Here is a 23,893-nt window from a genome sequence, read left to right as displayed (position 1 = left end):
AAGTCCAAGAGAAAGACTTTTAGAGAATGAAGAGTTTTATGATCAAACCTTGGCTACAACAGGGTACTTTCTTATTTGAACTTTTGATTGAAAATCCTGCCTTGAATCTGGAGAAGGGGACCCAATCCAGTTCACAAGAATATACAGTTATTAAATTTAGGTTGAATATAACTGTTGTCTGTTACATTTGAATTGCCATACATTACCTTTATGGGTTTTATGTATGTATAATTGTGAGGGACAGATTCCTTTTTATTAGTGTTTTCCTTTAGTTTACATTTAAAGGCAGGGAAATCCTAATTGGGTTACGGAGAGTGAGGGGTTTGTCAAACCCTTATGAGTTAATAAATGGCTAACTGTGAAAATCCTTTACCAAGTTGTCCGCCTCACATTTCTGACCCCACACAACAGAAGGATATTACTAAGATAACAATGCACAAATCCACTAGTGGGAATTATGATAACACCCGATTTGGTTACAGTTGCTATACAACATAGATGAAATATAAAAACAATGATTCTCATTTAGGGCCTCATTATATAACAACTGTTTTCTACAATTCATTTTTGTAGTTAATAAATTATTAGATAAGGCACCAGCATGCTTAAAATGATTGGAGAATGCTAAGAAATACAACTTTGCAACCCTCCACAAACATGTTGGGTCTTTTGTTCTAGGTGTTGACCATTTGCCTTTAGTTTATTCTTGGTACTAGATAGTGAGCCAGGTGCTTCAAAACACATAGTTAACTAAAAGATACACGCATATTTACACAACGTTGTATTTGTTCAGAAATAACATGAATATATATATATATAGAGACCGCCACTTTGGTGTGATTGCATATTCGGGTTAAATAAAAGGTAACAGGCTAACAGCCTTCTACTTTAAAATATTTTCACTATTTCAAAACAGGATCATGCTCGTGCAGTTACTTCTATACAGTCCATCTTCTATTTCTCATTAGAAGCCTTGAAATCATGATTGTTCAGTCACGATGCAGTGAACGTGTGCATTATCTGCGGGACAATTCCATGTTCCCTGCATTCCCTCAGTACTGCTTTGCCTCAACCGTTTTCTTGCTGCCTCATGGCTGCCCTTCTCTGCACCCCTTTCCTCAATCTACCTCTTCTCTCCCTGACTGCATTACGCTCTGATAAGCGTTGCCTTTTTCCACTCCCCCACTTGCTATAGGCTGAGTAGCGTTGGCTCCCTTTGCTCCCATTACCTGATCCCTACCTAAGTAATGACATAGCAGACCAATTTCGTTTGTGGAAAAATGATAGGCCGTAGGCATTTTATTTTCTTACAGCAAAGACATAACAAAAGCACCAATACACAATAATTTGCTTTTGGGCACCTTGTGTCCAGTCTTGGAGTTGCCCAAGGCCCCTCCCGAGTCTGTTACCCTTGGGCCTCCGTTCCTGGGCACATGCCGCCTACGACTTTCTTGGACCGTGTACCGAAGAAAGTACTCGGCATTCCGGCTCCTGCCTGCTTCCTCCTCCTTCCATCGTTCTTGTGGTGTGGGTTGGGTGGCAAACGTTTTTTCTTTTTACCTTTTCCAGGCCCTAGGAGCTTACCCCAGAGAGGTGAGCTCCTTACCTGGTTTGTCCTGCTTACTCTTTCCTGGGGTTACTTAAACCCCTGCTCCCTTTTGTTCTTCCCTTTGGGGGCTGGGCTTCCCCCGGCCCCCTGCTGCTATACCTCGCACCTTTTCCCAGGTGCTATTTCCTGCCCTTCCTGGGTCCTTTGTGTTTCGGGTGCCATCTGGACGCCCCTCCCTACGGCTTTTGCGCCGTTTCCCCCCCACCCTGCACCTAAACTCCCAGGCTCTCCATCGGCCCGTATTTCATATGGACCGGGGCCTGGGGCATAGGCTGAGTAGTGTGGGCTCCCTTTGCTCCCATTACCTGATCCCTACCTAAGTAATGACATAGCAGACCATTTTCGTTTGTGGAAAAATTATAGGCTGTAGGCATTTTATTTTCTTACAGAAAATACATAACAAAAGCACCGATACACAATAATTTGCTTTTGGGCACCTTGTGTCCAGTCTTGGAGTTGCCCAAGGCCCCTCCCGAGTCTTTCTTACCCTTGGGCCTCCGTTCCTGGGCACCTGCCGCCACCACCTGAGTGGGTGCTATCCCACCCGCTCAGGTCCTCCCCAAAAGCACCCCTACCTGCATCCCCATTCCTGTAGCGCCCTAAAAATGATGTCAGAAAAGACCCCCATCCCCTTGGTTGACAGGTGCACTCCGTCCTGGTGAAACATTTCCAGATTGTTCTGGGAGAGCCCATGTTTTATGAAGTTGAGCCCCATGCTCTTGCAATACTTCTCCACTGCTCTATTCAGCTTCTTTCTGGCTGTCTTGATTGCCTCCTATGCGCCCCGTACCAGACCCTTCGTGTTATTAACTCCGACATAAAAATTTCGGTTTTTCACCAACTGTGGGCTATGCTATGCAGGGACTCACAAATGTTTCTTTGTAACTCTCCCCTGTTCGTGCTCACCAAATCGTGGGGGGGGGGTCCCTGAAGCCGATTAGGTCTGACAGCCTGTCGTGGATGTCCTCCCAGTGCATTCCTGGGAGGCCCCACCATGATGTAATAGCGCTTTTGAAGTGCAGGCCTTGCTTCACTTCCTCAATCCACCTGCCTGCCCGTGTCACGAAGGAGTGCCCCACTATCCATGCCGATTTGTAGGGGCCCGGCTCTGTGGAAATGGGGGGGATAAGTGTTTCATATCAGTTCCTCCCATATGTATTTTTTTAAAACATTGCGATTTCCAACCCCCAGTCCTCTTCACCCCTTTCGCTCCCAGGCCCCCTGCCCATGCCGAGGTTGCTGCTCCTATCCTGAATGAGTGTGTTCCAAATTCGGCTGGATCCCATCCGGCTTTGGACACTGCTTGTTTCAGTACCACCTGAAACTGATACCTGCTGAGTGCGCTGCCATCCCTATGTATTAATAGTTGCCCATCGACCTCTGGTCGGAGATCCAGGAATTCTTGCGTAATGCATCTGGGACAGTGGTCCTTCTCTTTGATGCAATTGAGGTCTATTGCTCTCCCCTTCCCTGCTTGGTCTGTTTTGGATGTCCTTAACATTATAGACATACCCTTGCATCCCATACTAATGTCACTCCTCACCAGGCCATTCCCCGCCACCGTGTTACTGGTCACTAGTTCCCCTACCCTGAAGGCTCCATAGTATGCCAGCGCGAATGCTGGCCTGAATAAAGCCGTCTCGTATGAGCTACTGCATGTATTTTTCAATACTTCTAACAGAATCACTAATTTCCCAATGTTCAGTGGCCTTCTGCTGTCTGGTTTCTTCCCCTCCAATTTTGCCCAACCTTTCATAGCATATTTTATTCTAGGGCTGTCAGTTGGATCCGGTATGCTGGGCACTTTTGCGGTGTATGCCACTGCTGCTAGGTGTGCTGCCGCCCAGCTTTTCTTTCTCCCCTTAGCAAACGCTCCTTCCAAAAATTCACACATTTTTCTGATGAAATTTCCCCCACATCTTGCACTCCTGCTTCGAATAACATATCTTTTACATGTTTTTCGTACTGCTTACCCGTTTTGTACATTAGGGCATTCCTGGTCAGCTTGTCAATGACCCTTTCCGTCCTTTGTGGCGCTCCACTTTCTTTAGAGTTGACCTTGTAGCCAACCGTTCTTTCCTTTCCAATACTTTCAATGGGACCCATGCCTTCTGTGGCGTGGGCGTTCTCTCCTTGTCGGCCACCATGTTTGCTTCACCAGCGATGTGCCTCGCCCTTATGCATGTATTCATTCTCAGGCTTTCCAGTGTGATTGCTCTCATCAATTCCAACACTAATGGGCATGACGCACTCCCTTTATTTAGCACGTGCACTACTGCCATGTTATCCGACCATACTTCCACCTCTTTGTTTCTTAGCTCTCCCCCCCATGCACACAATGCTACCCAGATTGGGAAGAGTTCCAACAGTGTTATGTTCTTTGTCCAATCTGCTACTTGCCATGCTTTTGGCCATTTTTCTGCACACCACTGTCTCCCCAGTATTGCGCCAAAACCAAAACTCCCTGCTGCATCAGTGAATAATACCCTTTTCCCTTCGTCGTTTATGGGTGAGCGCCATATCACCGACCCATTGAAATACCTCAGGAAATCTGCCCACACTTCCAAGTCTCTCTTAATTCCTCCCCCTATCCTGACTCTGTGGTGCCCCATCGTGGCCCCTTTTGTTCTCAGCTCAATGCTTCTTTGGAACACTTTCCTTTGCGGTATGACCCTCCCCGCAAAGTTTAGCTTTCCTGCTAGTGCTTGCAATTCTCTCACTGTAGCCTTGTTTCTTCCTTTTAGGGCTATTATTGTCTTCAATAGATCTGTTACCTTGTCCTCTGGGATCCAGCAAACCCCCATGCTGGAGTCGATTTCTATCCCTAGGAATTGGATAACCTGTGTTGGGCCCATTGTCTTTTCCCCTGCCAGTGGAAAACCCAACTCACTTGGTATCTCCACAAATGTATCCAGTGTTGCCTTGCATAGTTCTGAACCTTTGGGCCCCACAAACAAGAAGTCATCCAAGTAATGCACTATACTGGCCTCCCTCATCTCTTCTGTGACTGCCCATTGCAGAAATGAATTTACCCTCTCAAAGTATGCACATGAAATGGCACAACCGATAGGTAGACATTTGTCAATGAAGAATTCCCCTTCCCACTGCATACAGAACCACCTCTGAGATCTGCTGTTGACTGGCAACAGCCGGAATGCTGACTTAATGTCTGCCTTTGCCATGCATGCCCCTTTCCCTGCTTTCTTGACTAGTTCTACTGCCTCCTGGAAATCTGAGTAGGATACTGTTGCATCGCTCTGTGCAATGCCGTCGTTTACCGAAGCCCCTGTTGGGTATGATAGGTGGTGGATTAACCTGTATTCCCCTTCTTCCTTTTTTGCCACTAAACCCAGTGGTGAGCATATGAATTCTTTAAAGGGCAAGACTGAAAAAGGCCCACCACCCTACCCAGTTCTACCTCTTTTTGGATTTTCTTGGTCACTATTTCCCTGCTCTCGGTAGCAGATTTTAGGTTTTTGGGGATGCCCTGCGCGCCTTGCCCGGTAAATGGGATGTTGAAACCATCTCTAAAACCTTGCCTGATCACATCTGCTGCTTCCTGGTCCAGGTATCTTTGGAGCCACCCCTCCATCCTCTCAATTTTTACTGGTGTGGCTCCCCTCCCGTTGCAGCTCCTAGTTCCGCTTCTCATTAGTCCGGCTGCCTGATGCTGCTGCCCTTGTGCACTTGGAGCTACTGTGGTCACCCTTACATCTTTCGCACTTGTGGCTGAACTTGCACTTCCATCCCCAGCTGCATGGTACCCCTTTCTCAAAATTCCTACATTGCCCTGGCTCTGCCCGTGCTGTCCCCGTGCCCCCACTGCCCTCGCCCTGTGTGGTTGGAGGCAAGCTGCTCTTCCGCCCTCTTTCTGCACCATAGTTCCTGCTCCGAAAGCTTTGATCCCTTGTTCTGTCATAGCTATAATCGTACCTTCTGTTATTGTATCTATAATCAGCACTGTAATCATTCTGCCAGTGCTGCCTCCTCTGCTGCCCTCCTGAGTTCCGCTCCCTGGTTTCCCATTTCTCTTTTAGCACATTAAATATGTAGAGGTTAAAGTTCTCCTCGTCCCATCCCATGTCTGGAAAGCAGTCCATCTCCTTCCTGAATTCATGATCGTACTCCTGCCATGCATCCCTCCCGAATGCTGTGTGTACTTTTAGCACCCTCTCTTGATACGCCACTAGTGCTACCCCATCCTCTGGGAATTTCTGCGGTATAATCGTGGACATTATGTTAAAAGCTGCCATTCAGTTGTCAAAATTTCTTACTACTGCTCCCCTCTTTAGTAGGCATTTTTCATCTTCCTTTATGACATCCAGTGCCACATTCATCCCTTTCTTCTGACAATCCAGCAACGTATAAATATCAATAAATTCTTTCCTCCATATCTTTTCCTTTACTTTGTCATTTATATACCAAGCCATTGCCTTCATGGACCTGCCCTGCGCATCTTTGCCCATCGTTAGTCTGCCATACTTCGTCATGATTGGACCCCCTTCCTTCTCAAGTGCAACTGTAGCTGCTACCACTGGTGGTTCCACCCCCTGTGGAGGGTTCCCTGCCACTGGTACTGCTGATGTCCCAATTTCTGCCCCTGGTTGTGGATTGGTACCCTGTGGCACCTCTCCTGGATTTGGAACCACTGGTGTTCCCTGCGGCGCTGGGACCGGTGCCTCGATGGGTTCAGCCCCTGCCCCCCCTGCTGCTCTCCGCTTCTCCTTGGTCACAACCCCCCTCCATTTTACCCAGGCCCGTAGGTGATCCCTTTCCTAATACTCGCTGCTCCCTCCCTCCGCTGAAGACCACCCCTGTTCCTCCCTGGTTCCCCTATTGCCTCTGCCCCTTCTGCCATTGGTCCTGGGCGGCCTACCCGTACCCGTGACACATTATTCAAACATTTTGACAATTCTTTCCCCCACATCAATATTCACAGTACCTTTGTTTTTTTTTTCTTTCTTCTTCTTGGGTGCATCCGGCTGGGCGTGCGATCTCCCTGGCTCTTCTATCTTCCTCTTCTGTCCTTGTGGCACTACTTCATCTTCTTCCTCACTGCTGCTGGGTTCTATAAACAGCAAAGGTGACATTGCCTTTGCCCTGTCCTCCTTTTGCATAACCTCCAGCACCCATTGTGCCCCATATTCTTTCTCCGCCTTCTTTGCCCACTTGCTGAATTCCTGGGCCCTTCTTGCCCTTTCTTCTGCCATCCTTCTTGTCTGAATGCCGCCTTTCTGCAGGGCTAATTTCTTTCCTTCTTCTTTGCCCTTTCTTGCTCTTGTCCTCTCTGTTGCTTGTTAGGCTTTTGCCTTTCTGCTTTGCAATTGTATTTGTTTTTCACAAAGCTTTCAGTATTTTGCTGTTATCGGATTGGCTCAAACCCCCAACCTTTCCGATCTAAGTCGCACGCTGACTGTGAAATGTGGACTGGCTTTTATAAGCCGATTGGGTTTTGGCACCACTCAGAGCCAGGCTGTTATTTCGCCTGCCCTTTTGAAGATATTCGTGCCTATTCGTCCCTTTTCCGTGCCTGCCTCTTTAAAACCTTTTGCCTTCTCCTCCTCGTTGTGCTTTCTCTTTTCCCGGCAACGGCCCGGGGAAATGTATCTGATTTTCGCTCTCCTCGAGCGCCGCGGGTAGTCCCACCTTCTTTCTCCTGCTCACCAAGACCTCCTCCTTCACCCGAGCTTCCTTTGTGGATCTTCCACCCAATGCGTGCTCGATCGCCGCCTTGCCTGGACCCGCCGATGAAGTTCTGGGGCAGCTGCTCCCTTGCCGTGCGGCGTCTTGCAACGCCTTCTTCCGAGTACTCCGGCTGGTCCCTCCACCGCGGCCCGGGTCCCGACCTGATTTCAGCACTGCTGCCTGCTTCTTCTTCCGCACTCGCCGCTTTGCTCCGGAAAGGTAGGTGAACTCGCAACGTACAGCTGCACGGGGGAAATTGTGAAAATAACAAACTGTGAGCCCGCAAGAGCAAACATTATTTGAGAGAAATAGAACCAACAGTGAGCCTGCAAGAGCAAACGTTTTTTCTTTTTCTCTTTTCCAGGCCCTAGGAGCTTACCCGAGAGAGGTGAGCTCCTTACCTGGTTTGTCCTGCTTACTCTTTCCTGGGGTTACTTATACCCCTACTCCTTCTTGTTCTTCCCTTTGGGGACCGGGCTTCCCCCAGCCCCCTGCTGCTATACCTCGCACCTTCCCCAGGTGCTATTTCCTGCCCTTCCTGGGTCCTTTGTGTTTCGGGCACCATCTGGATGCCCCTCCCTACGGCTTTCACGCCGTTCCCCCCCCCCACCCCGCGCCTAAACTCCCAGGCCCTCCATCGGCCCGTATTTCATACGAACCGGGGCCTGGGGCATTCTAGCTGGCATACCACATATCTGCGCAACATTGCACCACAACGTACTGCCAGCACACCCGGACACCCCAAAGAGCACATGGTTCACTTGCACCCATGCCACATCGGCTTATATTTCAATTTCCGTTTCATTTTTAATGCCTTTTGCGCATCCGTGTTGGGTGCTGACTGTGACAATGGTCTTGGAGGCAGACTGTACCATGTGTTAACAGCCTGCTGTCCATTAGTAATATCCTCAATACATTAGGGCCATTAGCCAGGATCGGCTGGGTGTTTGGACACGATACAGTCTGCCCGAAATACCATTATTTTAAAATTAACTTAACCCCACATGGCTTTCAGCGTCTTTGCTGACCACAATCCAGATGACTATCAAGCCATCAGGGATGTCATGTGGGTGTTCCTAGGGGTCACAACTGCAACCCTGCCAACTACCATCTGACCCCTGGCACTGCCTTTGCGACCCGTGGGTGAGGGTTGCAGCTGCAGAGAGAAACCAAAGTAGAGGACTCAGATAAGAATCCTCTTTACATTCATTTCTTTTTGAAGTCACTCGGACCTCCGAAAGAAAATATTACCGTTACATTTTTCTGTAACGGAAATAATTACTTCCACCCCCCACCCAGGACATGGATGGAGGCCTCCAGCTATCCTGCTCTATGCATGCCATGAATTGTTTATCTTGCATGGAGCTCGGTGCTAAAGGCCTGACATCTGCCTGCTGAGGATGAGTCTCTTGAAGACCATTTTATTTTTTGAAAATGCCTGTGTGTGCGTGCATGCAAGGGTGTGTGTATATGTATATTATGTAATGTGTGTCAGTGAGTGTATGATGTATGGGTGGCTGGGTGTGCGTGTCTGTGAGTGTATGGTGGATAGGTGCATGTGTGACTGGTGAATGTGTGTGTGTGTGTGCATGTGTGTTTAATGCTGGGCCGAGGAACTGTGTTGGGGTAAGGTGTGGCAGGGAGAGGGGACTTGTGGGGGTGTACATGTATTTTATGTAATGTGAGTGTATAATGTATGGGTGGCTGGATGTGCTTGGTGAATGTGTGCGCTTGTGTTTAATTCTGGATTGAGGAGCTGTTTTGGGGGTTGTGGGATGAGAGAGAGAGGGTCTATATGTATATTATGTATTGTGAACATGTCTGGAAGTGTATTGTGGATAGATGTATGTGTGACTGGTTTGTGAATGTGTCTGTATGCTTATGTTGGGCTGAGGAGCTGTTTTGGGGTTTGGGGAGGGTGTAGGAGGGAGGGAGGACCTGTGAGGGTGTACATCTATCATATGTAATATGAGTGTATGATGTATGGGCGGCTGGGTGTGCGTGTCTGTGAGTGCATGGTGGATAATTGCATGTGTGACTGTTGAGTGAATGTGTGTGTGTGCTTGTGTTCAATGCTCGGCCGAGTAGCTGTGTTGGGGTAAGTGGTGGGGGAGGGAGAGCAGATGTGTGGGGGTGTACATGTATATCATATAATTCGAGTATATTTATTTATTTATTTTGCATTTGTAGAGCACGCTACAGCCCACGGGCATAGAGGCGCTGTCAAGGATACTTAAGAAGGCTTGCTTAAGGGTTACAATAAGCGGCCCAAAAAGTATATAACGTTGGCTTTGGTTGGTACAGTTACATAACAGTATTATACAGTGTATCATTCAATGCAGAAGCATATGACAGGGATCATACAAAGGGAAGCCCTCTAGACAAAAAGCCTGGTTTTTAGTGCCTTGTGGAAGGCAGCATGGGATTCAATTGATCTGATCTCATTTGGTAGGTTATTCCAGAGAGAGGCTGCCATAGTTGGGAAGCTCGAGCCCCCAGCACGCACGCTACGCGTGTGAGGAGTCAGGATGCGATTGGCATAGGCGGCTCTGGAGGCTCTGGACGGTGTTTGTTTGTGAATCCTTTGTTCAAGATAGGGAGGAGCGAGTCCATGAAGACATTTATGAGTTGGGGCAAGGGTTTTGAAGATAACCCTTTCTTTGATGGGTAGCCAGTGTGCCTCTCTCCTGACCAAAGAGATGTGTTCTCTACGTGAAATGCCTGTTGCGGCCCTTAAGGCATTGTTCTGGGCAATCTGGAGTTTGGCCAGGTTTCTTTGGGATGTTTGGATGGCTGGGTATGCGCTTCTGTAAGTGAATGGTCGGCATGAAAGTGTTTTTAAACTGGCATATTTTGTGGCCAAAGTCGTCATAGTAAAAAGATACTTTGAACTACCAATGGGTCCGGAACTAATAAAAGAAACCAGGAGGCTGATTGAACAGTCTTACTCCGTGTGCCCTCAATATCGGGAGTAAACAAAAAATCCTCGGAATTACAAAAATAGGAGAAAAAAAATGCTGTAAGTTGTTCCAATCATTCCCAGAGCAAACACACCTCCTCACGACAATACAACTGTTCCGTGAGGATGGCACCGTATTCACCGTAAATAGGAAATATACCCTAAAACGTACAGTAATTGCTCTCTTCCTTGGGGTTATGAGCCATTGGAGATAGCCCGTGCTAGTACTTGGTGGGAATTTTATTATGATAAAATTGCGCTCTTTGCTTCTGCAGTTCACTTTTCCTCCTAACATTTGCTCTATAAGAAAGGAAGCTGTCCCCTTGCTCCCTTTTCCAGGCATTACTGACTACGGATTCCTTACTAAAAGGTCATGTAACACGAAGTCTATGGAGAAACAGTTTGATATAATTTAGGCAAGGGGAAACACCACAGCAGTTAAGAGGTCATTAGATCTTTCACCAAGGTTCTGGTCACCTACAAGTGCGGGTTCTCTCAGAGGCGTAGCCAATAGGTTAAGGGTTGTATTGCTATTAATTCTTTCACATAGGACTAATCAAGTTCTTCATGTAGCAAATACCCTGCGGCATACCCATCATTTTCCTTAGGACCCTGATATTCGATTACTTGGGGATTATTAGCGATATCATAACCCCACGCAGCTGCACCATAGGTCAGTAATGGTGCTGATATGGGTGCATAAATTCAGAGAATATGATCTAATGGTAATCCACCCAATCTCGTGCCATTCCACAGAATTGACCCACTGATTTGGGATGTCTTTGCCATTTGTTGTTTAATGTGCAAGGCCCATTTCAGATCACAAGTAAATTGTTACTCTTAGGTATCAAAACGTAGTTACCCATTCAAAGTTTCTGCCTTCTACAGATATAGCATTCCATCAAGGTTTAATACTGCCAACACACATGGCCTTTGACTTTCCCACGTTAATTTTCAGGTCTTTCTCGCCCATGTAGGTGTTAAATCCATTGACCAGTATTTGAAGGGCATGCTTTGTTCTGTCCATCAGAAAAGCATCATCCGTGTAAAAAAAAGTATGCACATTGTTTGAATCGCCCTCCTAGGAACATCACTCATCAGATCAAGCAGTACATTTGAAAATGTATATAAAGGTTGAAAAACAGCAGGGCTAATAGGCACCCCTGTCACACTCCACGGGTGATTTTAAATGCTTTATTTTGCCTTGTGGTCCCATCCTGACTCTTGCTGACAAATTTGTGTGCATTTGAACCAACATTTTTAACATCTCTGCTCGTATACCCATTGAGCGTAGTACTTCCCAGAGCTTGCTGTACAGTCAAAGGCGATTGAAAGGTGCATAAAACCCAGATAAAGTGTTTCCTTATGACTGTGAACATACTTGTCCAGAACTAGCCTCAAGTTTAATGTTTGGTTGACTGTACCAATACCCTCACAGAAGCCATATTGGTACTCCAAGAAGATTTGGTTCCCTGTGGTCCAATCCATGATCATTTGGTACAATACCCATCCAAACATTTGCAGAGGTGTCAATTAAATAGATTGGACGATAGCAGGCTGGATTTGCTCTGTCCCCTTTCTTGAAAATGGGGACTATAATCACCTCCCTCCATGAGTCCGGTAGGGCCTTCAAATGCAATATCACATTAATGATCAAGGTAACAGCTGGCAGCCAGATCGCCATCTAATACTTGAAAAACTCAATTGGAATGGAGCCCGAGCCTGCTGATTTACATTTGGCAAACCCTGCAAGGGCCATAGCTACCTCGTGCATTGACACTACCAGACCAGAAATGGGACTGGGAGCAGAATATCGAGCTATTCCATCTCGAGTACTCTGCTCCTTCTCGGCAATTATGTTTTCATGCGTCGTTGAGAAGTGTTTAATCCACTTGGTCTCACCTAGCAAGTCGGCGTGCCCATTCGCTGATTTGTCATCAGCGTGTAGCCCGTCGGCAATAGCTCTCCAGTCATCCCTCAGATAGCCCAAAATTCACCAGATACCAATGGGTGAGTGACTAGTGGGTGAATGAGTATGAATGTGTGCATTCAAGGCTGGGCCCAGGCAAAGAGCATGGACATTTTCTTACATGTTTAACTGGTATTTGTGTGCAAAGCCAACTTGATGAATGTTATTACACAGAGGAAGGTTTGGGGTGGGGGTTTATAGCAAAATGGGCAGACAAACCGGACATTTTCTTTCTTTAGCATGGCATTTTCTAATCACATAAGATGCAAGGCAAATATGATACGTGTTCTTACGGTGACATTGCATATTTTACTGGTTTTAAAGGCAAAGTCAACATGATTGGTTGGAGGAATACATATTTCCAAACAAGCACATGGTTCCTTACTGTAGCCCTGCATGTTTTACTGGCATTTCTAGGCAACTTGATGAGTATTATTACATGGCTAGACTGGCATTTTGGTGGCCCCAGTGTAGCCATTTCGTACTATGGCATGACATTTTTTACAGGGCATCTATGATTAAGCAAGCATGATCAGTGTTCTTATGTGTCTAGACTGGCCTACATTGGAGCCAGTTTGGATATGTTTTCTTATTGTGGCATTGTATTTTTAATGGTACAGCCAACAGGAGCATGTTATGTGGGGGTACATGCATATATTTGCAAAGGGAGCATTGACATGTTTTCTTATAGTATCTGAACTTTTTAATTGTTCACCTACCCATCTAACCATGTGTGCTTGACATGACCGGTTTGCAGGCAGAGTACTGCAAGTGCTCTCCTTTTTGGAGTTTGAGTAAGGATTCAGCACTAAAATGGCAATGCAGAATCCCTCCATTCGTAAGTGGAATTACAGGTTTTAATGTTGGTAATTTGGTTTTTTAACATGCCAAAACTCTACAGACCATGTCTGGTAGGATATGTACATTGGAATAGAACAATTATACTTGATTAAAACTGTGAGAGAGAAATACTAGTAGTGTGTAGAAATAAGAACTTGAAATGTTTTCTTCCTCTTGAGTTTAGCAAGCACTTAGAAGAGCTACAGGAATATGATCAGCTATTAGTATTTGTCAGGGCACTAATCAAGCCCATTTTAAACTTAGCTCAAGGTTCTGAAGTAAATAAATATTGGACATGTCTGGCTGTTGTTTTCAGAAATAATATAGTCCATGAAACAACTCCAAACAGTACATCACAAAACAACATAACACATCCTACTGAGAGGTTACCCTGAAGGTATCTTGTCCAATCAGTAAAGAATGCAAAAAGCAACTTCACAAATCATTGTACTTTGTGTACCATCGACCATAAGAACACATGTTCCGTGGTGACATAGTCTCCCTCGCTCCTTCTATCCTAGCTTTCCCCTGTACCTATAACCACCTATCTGCCTCTGTCCCCTGAGAATGTGTTTTTTCTCTCTAGTCGTGTAGAAATAGCAGGGCAGATCCACATAAAGATGGGGTTCGGGTTCATACACTTCCTGTGGTAAAATGGGCCTTGACACTGATAATAACGCTACATATGATGATCCATTCTGATATGAAATGTATATCACATCACACTGATGTGATACAACCATGTTTTTCTTGGTGTACTGAGGGACAATGTTATGTGATGCCACTTTCTGTGATGTCAAGTTGCAAAAGGTTGTGTGCCATCACTTCCTGTGATGTAATTATGTGGTGGGTGTAAAAGGATATTATACTGGTTCCTGTGATGTCACTCTGGGGTGGGGGTCCACCCCAGGCATTTTGGTGAAATGACATCCCTGAAGCCGTTCTTTCTCTGATCCCTAAAAAAAGGATTAGGTAAGTCTTTCATCAACTACTGCAAATTACTAGCAATATTGATTTGTTACTTCCTTAAGTTATGGTGTGAGAAATACTGGATTTCTGCACTAGCTTAATAGTTTTCAAGGCAATAGGCTGCAAATAAATCACTGTCACTCATACCCTAAGTGTTACAACAATTATTAAACAAATTAGTTCTGGTGTTTATACATTTTTCCCACTTTGATTTGATGGATTGATAGTAGTTAAATCCCCTAATTTGTATTTGATTACTTGCAATCAATATTAATAGTAAATGCATCATAACCAAAATTATTTCCGAAGTCTAAGCTGTAATTATTTTACTTTATCTCAACATAAAATGAAAAGATATTGGCCAACACGTGTTTCACTTCCAAAGGCACACATATAATCACCAGAACAAATTTCTTGAATATTGATTTATGAAAATGATTTGCTTGAGGAGGTCGAACTTCCAAGTTAGGAACTGGCACCACCTTTATTCCATTTGTAGAGAAGGTCGACCCTCTGCCCCCTCAACTCTATTCATAGGAGATAGACCCCACCCCCCTCAAACCAAATGTAGATAACTTGTCAGGTTGATCAATAACTTTAGTACTGCGAAAATCCGAAAGAAAGTGCCTTTCAGACTGAAAAGTGCTTTGAAGGGCGATCTATTTTGTGGGGTTAGAATGCCTTGCTCAACAAGAGGGCATGTTGGATAGTATACATTTATCCTGAATTATCAAACAATCTAGATTCAGATCTGAGCAGGGACTAAGTTATACATAGAATCAGAAGGTCAGTAATTTTTATGATTTGGCTGGCCATTTTGGTTGACAAGTCAGGCAACCTCTAAGACGGATGCCCAAAATACAAAATGGTTGATTTTCACAAAGTCATGATGATGTCACTGAATACATTTTTCATAGGAGTTCATTAAGAGTCCACAGTTCTAGAATAAGTTAGGTGAAACCTGTTTAGACTTGTTCTGAGTGACAGTTAAGGCAACCAACCCGGGATTGAAGAAGGGGTTGTCTTCAAGTACCATGGCCAATCGGGATGTTTTGTGCTAATTACCTTCCTTTTTAAAATGGTATATAAGGGGCTGAAGTCAAGAGAGAGTTGGGAGTTGCAGATTTTTTGACTGTGTATGCTGTATCCTGGAAGAATGGAATGGAGATGCCTTTGAAATTCAGCCTGAGTCTTTATCTGCTTCCCTGTTTGGGCTTCAGCATGCCTTCCATGATCCCGAGATGTTAAGGCCCTAGGGAGGGCATTGGGCTCTCCTGTACACATTCTTCCAACTCATGAACTTTCAGGAATTTGTTTTCTGATAAGAGAAGAGATATTTTACCACTGCTCCTCAAATTTCACTCCCATTATGGTGATAATCGTAAAATGTATCTTGAGCATAAATCACTGATTATAAGAGTAGATAGAATTTGTATCTTTACTCGTCATTTATTTTTAGTACTACTTTGAATGAATTTTAGAATCTAAAAATTACTTACCATCTATTGGTCTGGCAGATGCACCAATGATTAGCTTGGAGAGCAATTCCAATTCCCATAGGTGAGACTGTGCGACCCATTCAATATTCTTATTTAATACCAGACACAAATGCTCAAGTGTATGGTGATAAATAGTAGATACTCATCTTGTTTATCCAGTTTTCTCTCAAGTGCAATTCATTATGTATAACTATCATATGTTTAAATATGAAACTAGAACATCATCCAAAATAAAGAAATGTTTTTTTTGGAAGCAATATATATTGGATATTGTAACTATGTTCACATTTTCAACCAATTATGATTTTTGTACTGACTTTTTTTCCTTTTACGATTTCTTTTTTTCCCTTGTGAATCAAATAATAATTCAGATAATTCCAAATAAGTGCCACGAAAAAGTGCTTTGCATGAAATAGTTGTTGCATCAGGAAGTTTATTGGCAATAAGGATGAAATAATTTATACAATCAAAGAGAGCATAATGAAGTAATTATAAATCCATCAAACAGTGATTACCTGGAACAATGACTTCCCCAATACATTGACTATTATGTTGGTATACAATTGTTATTAAGAAGGGTCTGTTTATAATCTGAATAATAAGAAACAAATTGATCTATTATAAGTGGTGACAAAAAGGGACATTAACTGGCGGTGCAACCAGTACAAGTGGATATATAGAAAACAAGCATACATAAAATATATATCTGAACTGAGTTTATTGCCCTGAAAATATTTTAATATGTGTATATATGAAAGATGTAATGTTATGTAATAACGATCATTTGGTGATTTATAAAACTATACATTTTGGATTCGTCCAACTTCTAAGGGCTGTAATAATTGGTGTCACCAATACAACCCAGTGTTTGTGCTCAGTTCATCGACCTTGGGAGAATGAAGGCCTGAGTAGGCCGGACCAGGGCAGTGAGCCCATGACCAAGACAGTGTCCTGTTCCCAAGGAGACAGGGTTGCACTTGAGCAAGTCACCCAATTTATAGATATTAAAGATCTATATAGATCGATTGGTACAAATAGACAATCACAGAGTGCTCTGCATGCCAGAATAATTATATGAAGATCTGGTAATTGCAGAGTTGTTTGTATGAATACCGGCAAGGTTGATTCAGCTGTTCATCTCTGAGGGGTTCATAGAATTAGTGTGACAGAATGCCATATGTGATGGTGTGAATAAAATCGTGTAATTCTGTTTCTGAAAACGAGGCTAGCTAATTATGACCCCTTTTAATAATGCTCTGTGTCAAAATCATAGTGTACTCATGTGCCTTGCTGTCATCAAACTCCTTAGGTCTATAGTAATGGCTGCAGAGCATATTCAAAGGTCACATGTTTGTTCCTGACCGCTGCTAAAAAACAAAGTTTCAACAGGCAGAGGTGGCTTTTTAATATTCTGCTCCTCTGATTCAAAACATAGCAATTATGTACCCTAGCAAGTCTGGCGGCATGTTAAACTGTAAATATAAGCCATTCCTTGGGTGGCATGATGGCTACCGAGGACACACATGTATACAGCCCCAGCATTTCAATATCATATTGTGTCAGCATGGTGAGCAGGGCTTCAGCCATGAGGGGGTTAATGTGTATTAGCTGTATGGCCTGGCTGTCTCCACATCATCCATGTGATACAATGGCCAGGAGGTTACTTCTTTTATCTCCATGAGGAAGACAACATCTTCCTCCAGGTAAACAAGAACCCTCCCTTGGAAGTCCCCTGGGAACTGGTTCTTCAAAGGCAGCCCTGACATAACAATTTCACTCACACCAGGGTGCTGATCATTATTAGAGTCCTTTGAAGTCAGTAGACAAAAGGAGTGGAGTTAGAGTTGTCTAGAGGGGAGTGGAAGCCAGGGGAGGGATTCTACCATCTTGGTACCACTGCAGGTGCCAGGCAAGCTTCCTGGAGTAGAAGTGTGGGAATAACAACTTACCTCGTCCCTGGAGATCCTGGATTAGGCCTCCCAGCATTCTGATGACCAGAAGCAGCATAGAATCCGGTTTACTTTCTCAATTCCCACTCAGCTCGGTGAAGCGCATCTCCGGCATAATTCGAACACTGTGTCACCGCTGTGGAAACATCCAACTTGCCACCTCCCAAACTCCAATTCGACCCAACAGAGGCATCTTTTTGACCAGATTCGTAAGCTGACTCGACCTGCTGGATGCCATTGACTCGCCCATCTCAAATGCCTACGCAACCCATCAGGCACATCACTCAAACTGTCTGAAGCACTGTGACCTACAGAAAGCCCAGTCTCAATACCGACACACCACTGGGCCAACTCGACTCGGCAGTCTCAACATTAGATCGACTGCAGTAAAGCGCCCAGAAGCCCAGTTCGATACTGTCAAGCCCACAAGAGAATGAGACAAAGGTGTTTGAATACAGGCTCGGACTGACCTATTGGGCAATAGGGCAATGACCAAACCAAAAAACGCGAATTGCCATTGTGGGCCAGTTTTTTGCATCAAAGTGGGCCAGTTTGATGAGTTAATTCACTATGCGGCTAGTAGTTTTGACCATTGTTGCTGAATAAATATTGTTTTAATTGCACAACTTGCATCACGTTTCATCAAAAATCCCCTTTGGGTGCTATTCAAACAGTCTGTCACAAAAGGAATGAATTGCCATTTGCAACTATGGGCAACTTTTTCAACGGCCCAGTGCGACCCTGTTTGAAGAGCCCCTGGATCCCTACCCACTTTAAAGGACCACAGTGACTTTTCAGTCCCCATCTTGCCTTTTAAAGACATATACTTCAACGTTGCCATTGCGGTCGAAATCTCTTGCCTGAACACCCCTGCTTATCAACTCAGACTAAAATCTGCATTGTTTCCCTTACAGGGGTCGGTCTCTAGTGTTTTGTTAATTAGTTGATTGCATTGACTGCTTTTATTAACATTCCTATTTGTATGAACCTTGGTTGGACATTCTATTATTTTAGTACCACTGTACTATAGGTGTTTGTGTTACAAATGCATCAACCCACTCCCCTCCTGAAGATATAGCCTACCCTCGGCCTGTGCTACTAAAAGAGGCAAAGTAGGTATACATGTCGGACTGTGCCTGTTTCACCTCTATGGTTGGGATCACTGCTGGTCAGTGTTCCCTCTAAGCTGTGCGCATGTGCGCTTGCCCAGCTTCCGTCTGGGTGCCGCTCAGAAGATTTTTTAGCAGCGCACACAGACAATTCTCACCTATTCAAAATATTTAATAAGGCACAAGCCAAAGCAATTAATTGGAATTTGATTTCTCTTAAAATAAGCAACTAGTCTTGATAGTCTGCTAATTTGCATTACACTACTATGCAAGGATGACCGTAAACACCTAAAATCCCTAACATCAAAATACACACATGAGGTTAAAAACTAATATAAGAAACTGACTCCATGCCCAGAACACTCTAACCAAGATATGCCTGCACACATTAACCAAATAATATCCCCTTCCCATCCATGAACCCTAAGCTTGATTCTACCACACTTTGACCTTATGACTCTAACTTCTGTCCCAGAACACATTAAGATAGTAACAGACAACCTTGACTCCAACACTCTTGGCTTTGCGAAAGGTTAGCAGACGTGTACATACATCCACTTGTTTTATGTTTGTTGTAATATGAATAATATGAATAGAGTTCACGTGCCAGAATTTCTGTTACTCATTGTACCTCACCAAAAGCGTCACCCACACAATACAATCCAAATATCGGATACTGACTGTAAGTAAGCTGGCTACCTGGATGTGTAACCTTATCCCATTCTTCCTCTTCTTTGTACATATGTCACGCAAGTGCTTTGAAGCGGCCCCCTTGCAAGTTAACGAATTATAAAACTCAAATATTAATTTGCCCTCTAAGGATTTTGAGAAGATAAATGTTATGCTCAGTATCTCCTACTTTAGCATTACTAACATTACCCCAGAAGTGGAGAGCAACATTGCAATATCATTTATTTTAACTACAAGGGATAATGGATATGGACTATGCCTGGGATTACTCGTCCATAGTATCAGGGCACCGGATATTCAGACAAGAGAATGCTTTTCACGCAATCTCCCTCGTTTCCAAGTGTTCAGAGTTCCTTTGGGCATAGACCATTTCACATTATATGGTAACTCGCTGCTATGCAAAAACTGTTTCACTGAGCACTGTGTAATCCTACAAAATGATATAAGGGTGGGGTATGTTGCAAACAATCTTGTATGCACTGCAAAAGAATTGCGTACATGCAGAGTCATGACATTCTTAAAATGCACATAATGCCACTCAATAAGCCTTGCTTGCAAAGTATTGTGGGTCTGCAAATATCCCAGTGAGTGTTTACTGCTACAATCCCTAATTTTTTACAATGCTCTATCAACTAGTATTGGAGGCTAGCACAGGGGCCGGGGAAGGGTATGGGTGGAAGAGCACAGGTCATCACTCCTTGTGGGTGATGAACAAAACAGCAAATTTCAAAAACCAAATCAGACATTTTGACAGTACACTGAAGGAAATGTGTTGCTTATTTGCTAAAAGATAGGAAATGATAGTACCCGTCTAAACAACAGCACCTTTTTTCTATTTCTATGCTCAGCTGCTGAGGGCTTTTGAATATAACCATGTACTCTGTATCGTCTTTAGCATCTCCCTGCATCTTATTTAACTTATAACAAAGAATTACAGAAGTGGGCTCAATAGTTAAAGAAGAAGGGACTCAATCTGTTGCATCTGTTCAGATTTGATGCCATTAACTTAAAAGGCATATGTATGTGATTTTCTTACACAGGGATATGAATAATCCCCAATAAAGCTCTTCTTTAATTTGTCTACGCTCTGGTGGAGAAGGGTGGGCAAAACTATAGACTACATTATGTTGCCTGACATTTCACTTTCTATGTCAGGGTAACAAGCAAGGCTCCAATCATATTTTGCTCCCTACTTGGAGTCAAATGGTTTTTATGGGAGAAAAAAGAGTTATTAGCTTTGCCAATAGGGATACTTTCTGCTTATTAAAAGATGTTCTTCCCCTTAAAATTCCTGTTGAGATCAGGCTTTAATACTATTAGAGTTCATGCCTATGCCACTGCTCTAATGGTCACTCATTCGAAAGGATATCAGTGGGGCTTTGTGGGCTGAAGCAACAAAATGTTCATTGTTTCTCGTTGGGCACATTTTCATTTTTAGGGAGTAAAAATTGATGGTGTATATGTCTCTTAGCTGTCAGGCTGGTGTTATCACTACCCAAAGGACAATGTAATGTGGATATTATGCAGAGGCACATGAATATTTGATTATCATATTCTGAGGTGCAGTTATTCTGATGCAATTATCAGCCTTACACAAATTGTGTTCTCCTGGTCCTTGAATTACTTCATTAAAGTCGCACTTGAACTCCTATCAGCATGTTTTTTGACTCATTGCTTTTACTTGCCATTACTCCATCGGTAAATGTTGTATTCTGTATGAATTTCTTGACGGCCACATCACTTTATGACAAGAGATATTTGTGTTGTGTAGTATACATGAGTGATTTTCCAGTGGCATAAAACGTTTGCAAGGTACTGTGGCAGATTTTGAAGTCTTGGACTGGTTTCTATTTTAGCCTATGTGTTTTGTAAGATTTGTCAGAATTGCAGTGGCTGGGAAGAGGAAATTCCTTTCCAAACTCTCTTCTGCAGCGGTAGTTCACTAAATAAGCATGCTTACAAAGTGGCTTACCTCATTAAATGCACACATGGAAAATAATGTGCGCACAAAACCAGTTCCGCAATTAGAGAAAAATAATTAGAGGGAACATTGTTGCTGGTAGCATAGTAGTTTGGGGCCGAGTGGGAGGTTTAGTCAGTACTCTTTGCAGTACTCCTGCAGAGCAGTCAGTTGTCATTTTGTCACGCGCATTTGATTATTTTGTTATGCGCACAGGAGCATGAGCTTTTTAACACATTTCAAATCTTGAATCGCACAAGAAAAGCCACTTTCATGGGGCACACATTTCGATGTTACAATTGATGCCGTATGATCTTGTTACATTGCAAAGACATGGAGAGTGATTTAAAAGCCCGTTTATGATTTAATTCTATTAACCTGGGGTCCTTGTATAAATAGAGGTGTAGATGAAAATTCAAAGAAATAAGGCTGTAGCTTTGAAGTTATTATGCCATTTTGGCATCTGCTTTGCCCTCAACCCTGAGACAAAAACACGTAATCTCTGTTTGTCTAGGTTAAGGCCTTCTGCAAACTGCTTGCATAGGTGTGGCATGCCTCCAACTGACCGACAAATATGCACACTTTGAAGTTCCCCTGAATTATCCCTTTTTAAGTTCTACACATGGAATGCATCAATGATTTAAGAAAGCCATTCCCAAACTGTTGATTGACGTATTGAAGTTGCGCCTTCTGTCTAATAATTAATCAGACTATCTTGCACTTCCATGGTGCGTTTTTTGTTTTACATTTCTCAGCTTATTGTATAAGTTATATGTTCATGAGATTGCATTGATGCAGGGACTGGCACCTTTGTTCTGTATTAGCCAATTTACTCAGTTAATACGCAACATATATGTTCCAGGGAGCTTCTGCAGGAATTGGAAGTTAGACCGACCACTTTGAGGCCTAGTCTCCTCACCCTGGGCCAGTGCACTTGGGGAACATAAAGCGCATACGAACAGAACATTGTTTGCTAAACCTATTTCTGCTTTCAAGTTATGCCATATACCTTTTAATTGAGCTGTAATTTGATGAGGCAATTGTGGGAGAAGCCTGTATTTTCAACAATAGGGGAATGCTTACAGCTTCTTGGCGTCTATGGAAAACGCCACAGCTTCCAGACCGCACAATCTTTCCCTGTGGTTCTACTGTGCACGCTACAGGTCCTACAAAACCGCACTTTAGCAGGAAAGCATCTTAACCCCATGACTGAGGTCGGTAGATGCAGCATCACCACAACAGCTGGAAACCCCCCTAAGGTTTGTCCTGTTCCCACACTCCTACAACGTAACAGTTTAGTGTAGCCTTTTTACAGTAGTGTACCACGAGCGGTATGCAACCTTTAACTTTCCAGATGTTTTCAACTTTAACTCGCATCGGCCCTAGCCAGCAGAGTCAATGGTGAAGGATCAAGGGAATCCTAGTCCAAACCATATGGAGACGGGGGTGGACTGGGAACCAAAATAGGCCCTGGAAATAATTTTCAAAGTGGCCCTATATTACACATTTTCAGCAAGTCCAACCATTATCCTATGGGAACATTTGGAAATACCACACAATAGAGGCCCAGGGTGCGGAGGCCTAGCGGGAAAACTCCAGAGTTCCCTATAGGCCGGTCAACCCCTGTATGGAGGGCCACAGGTTGCAAATCTCTGCAATGTACCACGAGATCTGCAGTTATAGGGCCTGCCAAACAGTCACCTTTACTGTATGCAGTAACAACTAGGTAATGATTTAGCGTCATGTGGCGTGACTCTTTATTCCCCATTTTGGAGACCCATTTTACTCCATTTGGAGCATGCAGTATGACCAAATGTCTAGAGCACCACCGTTGCCACATTTTTGTGTAGTAAATTACCCCCACTGCAAGCATGTTTTCTGGGTTTCGGTGCCAAAACCCAAACTTAGAGAGAGCAGTAGAACAGTCGGTATTTCAAAAGTCTGCCTGTTTCACCCTACCACCGGAGCCCAAAATCATGTGTAAGGCGCTTGAATATTGTCTGCCCACATGACATGTGAACTATCACACTCTATGAACTAAAGCTCAGCGGGAAGATGTGCATAGAACTTGCACATGGCCCCTCATAAGGGCATGAGAAGCTCCAGAGTTCACTTTAAATACTCACAGAAATGTTGTGCGTCCAGCACTTTTTAACCATTTTTTATAACACGCCGCTGCCATGAACATATGGCAGTATGGGCAGAAGAAAGGATTGCTTTGAAAGATTGCAATTATTACATCCATGAATATTGAGATCATCTTGCTATGCTTTCTATATCCAGATGATTATTCCAGTTAATCAAAATGTTGCCATATTTTACCCCCGACTTCTAAAAAGCCTTCTGAACATACTCTAGGACTGGTGTTATTTACTATTCTAAACTCCACTTTAGTGCTGGATACTAGTCTGGTTCAAATTTTAATAAACAGTGCCCCCTGGCAACATTCCCACTGGCAATTAGAAAACCAGGTATGCGGTGGCCTGCAGATGTGAGGAACTGTCTGTCTAGAGTTGATTAATCTATGTATAAAATATCAGTACCCTGTAAGATAAAGACAATTTTTTGGGAACAAAGGGCTTGCATTTGAGCTAATTTGCATACCTATAATTCATTGCTCGTGTGACTCTGAGCTGGCAGTGAACTTCCAGTGAT

This window comes from Ambystoma mexicanum, chromosome 5q (genome assembly GCF_040938575.1).
Source record: "Ambystoma mexicanum isolate Mex_15411 chromosome 5q, UKY_AmexF1_1, whole genome shotgun sequence".
NCBI lineage: Eukaryota > Metazoa > Chordata > Amphibia > Caudata > Ambystomatidae > Ambystoma > Ambystoma mexicanum.
Note: the sequence above shows the minus strand (reverse complement) of the source record.